The 12,155-nt window shown below is 37.7% G+C and overlaps 1 protein-coding gene and 1 pseudogene across 4 annotated transcripts in view; one reads left to right on the top strand and one right to left on the bottom strand.

Moving 5' to 3' along the window:
* The window catches only part of GTF2B (general transcription factor IIB), a 32,345-nt gene that overhangs the window by 13,865 nt on the left and 6,325 nt on the right, over positions 1-12,155 (bottom strand). The window lies entirely within an intron of this gene.
* On the top strand, positions 1,157-1,289 carry LOC139035400 (U4 spliceosomal RNA; annotated as a pseudogene).

Below are 12,155 nucleotides of genomic sequence, written 5' to 3'. Positions count from 1 at the left end.
TAAAAAGTAATTTCAACAAGATAGAACTTGCTCAGGTTACCAGTCCATGAGTTATAGTAATAGTTTTGGATTAGTGTGACTCCCTATCTTTTTGATAAGCCATCCTCATCATGACTTGCATTCTGCAGCATATGATGGCTGTTAGTAGTTCCCTCCATCATATCTGTATTCTAGCCAATGGGAAGCAGAAAAAGGGAAAGCACATCCCTTAGGGCTGGATCTAGAGTGCACAAATCTTTTCTACTTTACAATGCGTATTAGAATTCAATCACATGGCCACAGCTAACTACAAGGGAAGATGGGAAATACAGGCTAGCTGAGCAGCCATGGGACCAGTTAAAATTCAGGGATTCTTATTATTAAAGAAAGAATTGGAGCTTCCCTGGGGGTTCAGTGGTAAGGAATCCACCTGCCAATGCAGGAAACAAGGGTTCGATCCCTGTTTCGGGAAGATCCCACATGTCGTGGAGCAACTAAGCCTGAGTGCCACAACTACTGAGCCTGTACTCTACAGCTCAGGAGCCGGAATTACTGAGCTTGGGAGCTGCAACCAGTGAGGCTTGCATGCCCTAGAGCCCGTGCTCTGCAACAAGAGAAGTCACTGCAATGAGAAGCCCATGCGACGCAAGTAAAGTAGCCACCACTCACCACAACTAGAGAAAAATCTGTGCAACAACGAAGGCCCAGCACAACCAAAAGTAAATAAATAAAATTACAAAGAAAAAAAGAATATATCAATAATACAATGATCTTTAAAAAAAAAAAAAAGAGTGTTCAGTAATAGCTACTGAGAAACAATCAGCAGTTTCTGCTACATGGAGTAATGGGATCAGGAGAAAAAAGTATATCCCCTAGAAACAAGGTACTTTGCCTGACAGTCTAAAGGGAACAGTACACAGGGACAAATTAAACATTTAACCTTTGTACCAGGCAAGCTATAAAGCTATAACCAATGGTATTTTGTAGTACAACATTAAAATCATAATGGCTTAAGATAGCAGTTTTAATAGAGGGAAAAACTGCAACATACCAAAAGCAGCCAGGAAACCAATATTGAACAGACAGTCTTTCTAGCCTGACCTAGACTCAGAGGATATTTTTGTTTTCTGTTTTCTATTGTAAATTAACAAAAGAATTTTTTAAAAAGGGATATTGAAGCTTTGCACAGTGGCAGTATCGTAGCCAATGAGGTTTATCCAAGGCGCGATTATTGCTGATTGAAAAAAAAAAGAGGGGGATATTGAGAGGAACTGCCCAAAATTTCAAATCTTTCTGCCATCTTTCCAGAAAAGGATTTAAGTTATTTTGGCGTACCACCTCTAGTAAAGAATTCAGAAGTAAGAGTCTTACAACAGTATTTCCCAAGCTACTTGTTTTCATAAGTTAGATTTATCTAAAACCATTTAATTTAAAACAACAAAAGTTTTAACAAGTGCTGGTAAGTCAAAAGCTTCAATAATCAAAATATATTATTATTCAGGACTTCCCAGGTGGAAGAGTGGTAAAGAATCCACCTGCCAAGCAGGAGACATGGATTCAACCCCTGGGTTGGGAAGATCAAGAGGAAATGGCAACCCATTCCAGTATTCTTGCCTGGGAAATCTCATGGGCAGAGGAGCCTGGTGGGCTACAGCCCACAGAATCTGTAGAGTCGGACATGACTGAAGCAACTTAGCACACACTGGGCTTTTACTAAGTTTCAGGCACTAAATGCTTTACATACTGACATCCAGAACCTCCCTTAATATTTGAGAGACCTGAGGCAAAATTATAAGCGGAGATCAACAGGGTTGCAAAGAGTCAGATACGAAACTATTTAGGACTAAACAACAAACAACAATTATTATTATTTAAAATGGATAAGTCCAGTTTTAATTAGGTGCTCTGGAAAACTGTTTAAGCCATCACATTGTATTTTTTAAATCTAATGCTGAAAATGAAATGCATCATTAACTTCTACACCTTCCTCAGTCATCTCATTTCAAAGTATCCAAATTTTTAGTCTAGGATTACTATATATTCTCATCAGAAATCCTGCATTGATGATAACTTTGAAGGAACTTTGGTCAACAGATACTTCATAAAAAATACTATTAATAATATAGTCAGTCTCTAAATCAATTTATGTTCCTACAATGTAAACCAGGTACCAACTCATAATTAATTATCCTTTAAGGCCACAAAGCCAGGAGAAGTGGTATCTGGAAAACCCACAAGGACATTGTAGAAATTTTATGAAGGAATACAGATGTAAGCTTTATAATTTCACTAAACTACAATAAAGAATAAGTGCAGTCTTCATAAAAAAAAAAATAATAATAATTATCCTTTAGAAACAAACCAAATCACGGTTAACTTCCCAGACCAGCCCATAAAAGCCTTTTTTATCCATGTTCAGACCCTTGGAGGAGGGGAAAACCTGTACAAGTCAACAGTGATAATTACCATTTGGAAAACAGTTCCATCCCTGAATATGTGAACAGACCCTGCTTTTTCCTGAAATACAGGCAGATTTGCAGCAGCACCATCTAAGCTAAGGAGCTATGGTTCTGGTAAGAAGATGCATCTTAGCTTAGCCACAATAACATTTAGTCATTTACACACTAATCCTTTCAGGCCTCTATCCTATGGCATATGTTTCTTTACCCCTCTACCTGGAATGATTTTCCCTCCTAACATTTTTTTTTTAACCCTAACATTCTTAATCATGTTTTCCATGTAAATTCAACACTCACTTCCTCAGGAAGCCACCACTTCCTTCCTAGTGCTCTCCTCAAACTCGGAAGATCTGTAACAGAACTTTTACCACTTTCTGTTGTTTTAATTCACCCCCTCCCTCCACACACTAGCCAAAGAGCTAGTCCAGAGCTTGCTTATTGCATCTCATCTTTCCTACTCTCTCTTGACCAGCAGTGCTTAACAAAAACACGTAGCACAACGACCAGAGGCTTTTCAAGTCCCACAGATCTAGATTTAAGTGGCTGTGTCACTTACTAAACAGGGAATCTTGAGTTAATTACCCAAACACTCCAAGCCTCAGTGTCTGTTTCTGTGAAACGAAAAAACTACCTCAAAGAAGAGCTGTGTTACCCAAGCAAAATTAGTTGTTCTCTAATGCTTAAGAGAAAGTAGCGTCTATATTAAAAATTCTGAATTAGATAAAAACGCTGTGTCTGAGGGCTTACAGGACATGACAAAGCAAGAATCTGGAAGTGAATACAAATACTCCTTACAACTTGGCCATCTTAAATTAAATGTTTTCCTTTAGGAAACATTGCTAATGCAGATTTAAAGATAATCTGATAATGTTTAAAATACTATAATTGCAGCATTAAATATGCTAGACCAATAACAATCTCTCAAACACATTTTGCAAATGACCTGCTAGGGAGAATGGCATCTCAGACTTAGAATCAACCTTTTTCCTACAAGGTTAAGAAAAAAGGAGTACTTACATTCCCAAAATACATATCACTGAAATCTCATACTAAAATTCTACTGTGTATTTTATACATCACCTCATTTGATTCTTAACAATCCCTAGTAAACATGAGGTTTACGGTACATGCCCTTACAAGGGGGCTGTACTTATGTTATATACACAGAAAGCTAAGCTTGGGAAGTTTATGTAACTTGACCTAAGTCATATAACCCACTAAGTAGTAGAGCCAAATCTAGCCTCCAGGGCCAAGGACTACTAGTTTTTCCAGGAGCTATGGACACACACAGATATCTGGTTTACAGGAATAATTTTGAAGTCTAGGTCTGGAGACATGGGAAATATGAGGGCAAAGATGAAAAGCCTAAAGTAGTACAGAGATTTCAAAGAATGTGGCAAATTACAAAGTTTACAGGATTGATCTGTGTTTCTTAACATGTTACCAACGTAAGACCTGAACTAGAGTTTCTGAAAGTGGGGCCAGGAATCCTTTTAAACATATTTCTCAGCTGACGCTTAAAGCACACTCACATCCATGTCTCAGATTCACTGGTATTAACAATATCCAGAATAATTTAAGAGGGGAAGGTCAAAGTGATTCGTTTTTCTCTTTCAAATTCATCTAAACTATTCGCCCAAGAAAAAGAAATGCAAAAAAGCAAAATGGCTGTCTGAGGAGGCCTTAGAAATAGCTGTGAGAAGAAGGGAAGCAAAAAGCAAAGGAGAAAAGGAAAGATATTCCCATTTGAATGCAAAGTTCCAAAGAATAGCAAGGAGAGATAAGAAAGCCTTCCTCAGCGATCAATGCAAAGAAATAGAGGAAAACAATAGAATGGGAAAGACTAGAGATCTCTGCAAGAAAATCAGAGATACCAAGGGAACATTTCATGCAAAGATGGGCTCAATAAAGGACAGAAATGGTAGGGACCTAACAGAAGCAGAAGATATTAAGAAGAGGTGGCAAGAATACACAGAGGAACTGCACAAAAAAGATCTTCATGACCCGGACAATCAAGATGGTGTGATCACTCACCTAGAGCCAGACATCCTAGAATGAAAAGTCAAGTGGGCCTTAGGAAGCATCACTAGGAACAAAGCTAGTGGAGGTGATGAAATTCCAGTTGAGCTATTTCAAACCCTAAAAGAGAATGCTGTGAAAGTGCTGCACTCAAAATGCCAGCAAATCTGGAAAACTGAGCAGTGGTCACAGGACTGGAAAAGGTCAGTTTTCACTCCAATCCCAAAGAAAGGCAATGCCAAAGAATGCTCAAACTACCGCACAATCGCACTCATCTCACACACTAGTAAAGTAATGCTTAAAATTCTCCAAGCCAGGCTTCAGCAATACGTGAACCATGAACTTCCGTTCAAGCTGGTTTTAGAAAAGGCAGAGAACCAGAGATCAAATTGCCAACATCTGCTGGATCACAGAAAAAGCAAGAGAGTTACAGAAGAACATCTATTTCTGCTTTATTGACTATGCCAAAGTCTTTGACTGTGTGGATCACAATAAACTGTGGAAAATTCTGAAAGAGACCACCTGACCTACCTCTTGAGAAACCTGTATGCAGGTCAGGAAACAACAGTTAGAACTGGACATAGAACAACAGGCTGGTTCCAAATAGGAAAAGGAGTACATCAAGGCTATATATTGTCACCCTGCTTATTTAACTTATATGCAGAGTACATCATGAGAAACGCTAGGATGGAAGAAGCACAAGCTGGAATCAAGAATGCCAGGAGAAATATCAATAATCTCAGATATGCAGATGACACCACCATTATGGCAGAAAGTGAAGAGGAACTAAAAAGCCTCTTGATGAAAGTGAAAGAGCAGAGTGAAAAAGTTGGCTTAAAGCTCAACATTCAGAAAACTAAGATCATGGCATCTAATCCCATCACTTGATGGGAAATAGATGGGGAAACAGTGGAAACAGTGTCAGACTTTATTTTTCTGGGCTCCAAAATCTCTGCAGATGGTTACTGCAGCCATGAAATTAAAAGACACTTACTCCTTGGAAGGAAAGTTATGACCAACCTAGACAGTATATTAAAAAGCAGAGACATTACTCTTGTCAACAAAGGTTCCTCTAGTCATGGCTATGGTTTTTCCAGTGGTCACGTATGGATGTGAGAATTGGACTATAAAGGGGCTGGAAAAAAAAAAGAAAGAAAGCTGAGCACCGCAGAATTGATGCTTTTGAACTGTGGTGTTGGAGAAGATTCTTGAGAGTCCCGTGGACTACAAGGAGGTCCCACCAGTCCATCCTAAAGGAGATCAGTCCGGAGTGTTCATCGGAAGGACTGATGTTGAAGCTGAAACTCCAATACTTTGGCCACCTCATGCGAAGAGGTGACTCAGTTGAAAAGACCCTGATGCTGGGAAAGATTGAGGGCAGGAGAAGGGAACGACAGAGGATAAGATGGCTAGATGGCATCACCGACTCAATGGACATGGTTTGGGTGGACTCCGGGAGTTGGTGATGGACAGGGAGGCTTAGCGTGCTGTGGTTCATGAGGTCGCAAAGAGTTGGACACGACTGAGTGACTGAACTGAACTGAAACTATTCTCTGGTGTTTTCTTTACATTACTTGTAAGAAAAATGAAGGAATTCTGTTTTAAATGGTATTCAAAAAGTGGCTTTAAGTTGATAACACTATTTCTATACAAGACTTCACTGTGAAATCCTAATTTATAAAAGTCTTGATAATTTACTAACTTAATACTTTACAGCCTATAAGTCACATATAAACAATGCACAAGGTCAGATTCATGAACAAATTGATAATCTAAATATGATTATACTGCCACCTAGTGCTCAACTTTTAAAGTGACATAATCACAGGGTTGGGGGGAACTCACCAACAGTACTGTTGGAGCCAACAGTTTCATGGTAGAAATGACAAAGCTTTGCTTTAAAAATTGGCCCTATTTGAGTGATCACTACCAATATCTTAAGGGTCATTGACAAAACAGCCAATGACAAATAATAATACTTCAAATGTCTAAAATAACAATCTTATAATTCAAATGTCAACTAAACTGTTACATGTTGTTAAGCAGTTCTACAAACAGCTAAAAAGAAATTGGAAACAATCTAAATTATAGGAGAGACTAAATACTACACAACCATTTAAATACTGGGGAAAAATTAAACAAGACATCAAATTGTATTTTCCAAAGACAGCAGCAAGAGTATCTCCCACCTGCATATTCTTCTACAATATGACCTTGTTACCCTCACACTGGGGATTCCATGGTGGCTCAGCTGGTGAAGAATAAGCCTACAATGCAGGAAACCTAGGTTCAATCCCTGGGTTGGGAAGAGACCACAGAAAAGGGAATGGCTACCCATTCCCGTATTTTGGCCTGGAGAATTCCATGGACTGTATAGTCCACGGGGTCACAGAGAGTCAGACATGACTGAGTGACTTTCACTCACTACCCTCACACTGAGGTGGGGCCATTTCTTCTCCTCTTCCAGTCTAGGCAGGTCCTAGGACTGCTGTGACTAACAGAATACAGAAGTGATCTTGTTTCAAGGCACAGCCCTTAACTACTTGAGTCCAGCTTCCATTCTCCCTCAGAACACTTGCTGTTGGGATATCTTTCTTAGAAACCAACCAACCACCATGTGTGAGCTATTCTAATACAACTATGGAAAGGCTTTAGAGGATGACACTTCAACACAGGGAGGTCAAGGAGCAGAAAGGTACCAAAATGCAGGGGATAAACCATTAGGGAAGTGGACCCTCCAGGTCCGGTTAGGGTTGAAACAGTGGCCTAAGTGAGCCTTCCCAAATTAATGACCTATAAAATTTTGAGCAAAATTAAATGGCTGTTACAAGCCACTAAATTTTAAAGTGGTCCATCATGTAACTGAAACAGAAACTGGTTCCAGAAAGTATGATGTTGCTCTAATAAAGTCTTAAAATATGTGGCACTGGTTTTAAGACTGAGTGATGGGGCTCAAGTAGCCTATGAATGATGGCTTGAAGGACAGTGAGAAGTGTTATTAGAGACTACAAAAGAGGTATTTTATATCATACAAAACATTTTTTTGTATTATGAATTATTTCACTTAAAAAAAAAAATAATAATGGGCGCTCTTACTTGATGGCTCAGTAGAGGGGTACAATACAGCTCCAAAAATGACAGTTAAGCATTATCTGGTCTTGAGTTTGAAATTAAAGGGAGTTAGTGACAATGGGATCGAGAAGGAAATGGCAACCCACTCCAGTATTCTTGCCTGGAGAATCCCAGGGACAGGGGAGCCTGGTGGGCTGCCGTCTATGGGGTCGCACAGAGTCGTACACGACTGAAGCAACTTAGCAGCAGCAGCAGCGACAGTGGGATGCCCTAAGTTTCAAGAACACATTAGTATTAAGTAAGTACAGAGCTGTCCAGAAACAATTCTAAAAGAGCTTGTTTCTAAAGTTGTCTGGTGACTATTTAAACAAAAAGCTATTCAAAGTGCTTGTTCAATAAATGTTAATAACCTAAAAACTTCCAGGCAATGTAAAATTTCATGGCAAGTATAACCAAACTATGTACACCAAAATTATTTATTAGTAGACACATGATGATGCTATCTAAATATAAATCACTATGAACATCAATATCTCAAATGCTAAAAAAGTTACAAATTTTATGCCCTCAGTGGACTACAGAATATTTGCCCAGCTTAATTTCTTCCCTATCTCCAGAGTATTACAGATAAAGGTTGAACTGAGCTGACAAGAGAAGAGCATATGCCTTTAAATCAAAATGATGATGGAAATCTAATTTATTATTAATATATGACAATGATATATGTTTCTGTTTATGTGTACATATGTCTATGTATTTTTACAATTTAGACCCATGGAAAGTCATGATCAATTAAACTATTTTCAACATAATTTGACTGATGGTAACATCAGCAAAATGGAACTTTCTGTTTGCAGACTCCTTCTTGCTTGCCTCCCCTTGCCTGATTCTTCACTTGCAGGACATCACATTATACATTTAATCACAATACCTGTGAATGGGGCTACTGTGTATGTTAAAACAAAAGTTTGTTATACTTTGTCAGAAAACCCAACATCACAAACAGGTATTTCTATATACAGGAAAGTTTAATCAGATTATACTTCAAAATTTTCAGGCCTTAAAATCTAGCCTGGGGACTTCCCTGGTGGTCGAGTGGTTGGGAATCCAGCTTGCAGTGCAGGGAACATGGTTTTGATCCCTGGTCAGGAACAGAGATCCTACACATCACAGGGTAGCTAAGTCCACATGCCACAACTAGTGAAGTGACGTGAAGAAGTGAAGTCACTCAGTCGTGTCCAACTCTGCAACCCCATGGACTGTAGCCCGCCTGGCTCCTCCATCCATGGGATTTCCCAGGCAAGAATACTGGAGTGGGTTGCCATTGCCTTCTCCAGGGGATCTTCCCAACCCAGGGATCGAACCTGGGTCTCCTGCACTGCAGGCAGACTCTTCACCATCTGAGCCACCAGGAAAGCCACAATGAGAAAGTGCCACAACTAGAGAGTCTGTGCACCACAATGAAAGATCCTGTGTGATGCAACTAAGACCTGATGCAGCCAAATAAACTGGAAAAATAAAAATTTAGCCTACACAGTTAAGATTGAAAAATAACATTTTTGATGCTGTTCAATAATAATAATAAAGCAAAATTAAAAGGAAATTAACTGTCTTTGGTTCGAGATAGGGAAAAAAAAAGTAAAATTTAGGATTCCAAGCACTAAAAAGAATGTAAGACTTGAGAATTATATCTTCCTTCTCCAGTTACTTAATTTTATCCAACTATCTTGCTAGTTACAGCAGAAGTGAAGCTGATGGAAAAATTAGAAATACAATACAGTATTTTTCCACTATTTCTTTTTCAATGGCAACAGAAGTTAAGAGAACCAAGAAACTGAAATTCTAATTCATCTTCCGTCTCTATCTCACTCTTACATATTATCAGTTCAATCTTAATACTTGGGAAGAATTAGAATGCTCTCATTTAACTTGGGGGTCAGCAAACATTTTCTGTAAAAGGCCATAGAAAACATTTTATAAAGGCTTTGTGGGTCCAGAGGCCAAACTGAGATTATTATGTTATATATCTATATTATATATATATATATAGGTAATTGAACAAAAAGAGAATAATCCACTAGTTTTTAATCAAGTTAAAAATATAATAATGACCAAATATAATTTGTTATAATACAATTTCTACTACTGGGAGTAAAAGAATTCTCTTTTGAAGGGATAACATTTCACTTAATCAGAGTTCAAAGTCAGTGTTCCCTACCATCAGAAAAAAATTTTTTTTAATTGATTACAAATGGTCATCTGTCAGTGTTACATTAAAAAAATTTTACGTATCTTACTTTTAAAAATGTCTTCCCTCATGCAGACAAGTACAATCAAATACTGATATTAATACACAAGCATTTCTAGTAGAGCATATACACTGCTTGGAAAGCATTTACAGAATTTTATTACATTCTTCTGATATCTACCTTTTAACATGTCATTATACTGTAGATTTAAAAAATCACTTCCAATTAAAGGTTAGGTAGGAAGCTCCTTAATTACAGTTACGCAGTTTTAAAATATGAAAATTTCCTTTGCACTTGTAAAGTGCAAAGTCTGAAAAACACTGATTAAAGCTTGAGTTTGGAAAATATATCCACTGCATATTGGGGTGGGAATTAAAATCTTAGTTTTTGTTTTAACTTCTGACAACAATGAAACTATGTAAGATACATTAAAGCATTTGACATTACTTATGTTTAAATAATGCTAGTGGTCAAACTGGCTTTACTACAGTGTAATCAATCAATCACCGCTTTGCCTTTGCAGTTCTAGATTGAATTTATTAATAAACCCTAGCAACTCTGCAGGAAAACCTAATTTCTGAAGCCATTTGTGTTCAATGGTAGTGGTTGAGGGCAGTACTGGCTCAGAAAAACTTCAACCTTGCCCCAGAGCTTTAATAAAGTCACAGGAAAACTTTGCCATTATTAAGTTACCAAATGACTGTGTGGTTGGGCAAGTCAAGATATTCAGCTTCTATTTCTGACAAAAATTTATAGAATTGATGACAGTTAAGTCCATGAGGGTGAATGAAATTCACCACTGACATTATATATGGATCAATAACACATGATGAATTCAAACCTTTTCTACAACACAGCAGATGAGTAATACAATGGATTACTATACACTTGAAAAATCTTCCATTTTCACAATCTTTGTAAGTTTATCCAACTAAGTCTTCTGCACTATACATCCTAGCAGATTCCACTTCAGGTTGTACTGAATCAGTATTTTAGCAACTTAATTTACAAGCAGTTTCTCCTGTAGTTGTTCCATGCAGCTGATTCATAGTCTATGAAACTCTGCACTGACTCTGTGAATAAACAATCAGCAATATCAGTAACACCTGTCTAGTCATCAAGAGTATAGGAAAAATACTTAAATAAATTATCTTGTTTTTAATTTACTACTGATGTCACTCCCAACGTCCTCAACCCTTCAAGCAACTGTTTCTGCTGAGAAGCTAGCAGTCTTAACTAAGTTTATACTCTCTGGACACATTTCTTCAGCTACTACAAACACACAAATAACTCATCATTGGTAAATGATCTTCCCTGTTTGGCCCACAAATGAGCCACTCAGAAACTTAACTGCAGCCTTATTTTTATTCTTTTACTTTTGTGAAGAAATTCGGCTGTGATGAGATACTCTACTTGGTATTTTCTAAATTTTATGACCACTGTTTTCCTGAGTTAGCAGTATTGTCATGAGTGCTTAGCCTGATAATGTCAACATCAGTTGTCTTCTTCTGGCATATCTATAGTATGGACCACATGATAAGGACAATGTTTTGCCATTTCATCCAGTAACAAACAACGTATGCTCCACTAAGCCTTAAAAGCATGACATTCAGAGTTCATCTTTTTTTTTTTTCTCATTTTGACTTGATGGGTATGCAATGGTAACAAAATAAATAAATATAAATTTACAATATGGAGGTTATGCTTGGCACTCAAAATGCTGCAGATTTATAACTGGGATTTGTAGTGCACTGAGCGGCAGTATGATGTGATGAGAACACCACATAAGGTTTCTTTTTGTTTTTTAATTAATTATTTTAATTGGAGGCTAATTACTTTACATTATTGTACTGGTTTTTGCCATACATTGACATGTTTCTTTTACAACCACTAAATTCTGCTGTTGCAACATGAAAGCAGCCACAAACAATATATACACAAATCAGTGTGACTATATTCCAATAAAATTTTATTTATAAGTTTGACTTGGATAATATTTTCACGTCCCCAAATATTATTTTGATTTTTTAACCATTAAAACAATATAAAAGCCATTCCCAGCACACAGGCCACATAAAAACAGGTGACAGGTCATACTGGAACCATGGCAGCGGAACTAGACCGCTGGACTACGTAACCCTCAGTTTCCGCCATTTCTAAAATGAAGATGTACCTCAGAGGTTTCACCAAGGAAAAGCTGCGTGAATACGTAAGTCACTCAGAACAGTGCCTAGCTCTTAAGCTTATTAACTGCTAATAACGCTTACTGAGTAGAATATGATTGCAAATGGATTTCAATTCCTACTAACAACTCTGTATGATTAAAAACCCCCACTGGAGGTCTGAGGCAAGCACCCTATTTGGATGAATATTACAC

This window comes from Odocoileus virginianus, chromosome 5, assembly GCF_023699985.2.
Source record: "Odocoileus virginianus isolate 20LAN1187 ecotype Illinois chromosome 5, Ovbor_1.2, whole genome shotgun sequence".
NCBI classification, from domain to species: domain Eukaryota; kingdom Metazoa; phylum Chordata; class Mammalia; order Artiodactyla; family Cervidae; genus Odocoileus; species Odocoileus virginianus.
This window is presented reverse-complemented; position numbering and strand designations above follow the sequence as displayed.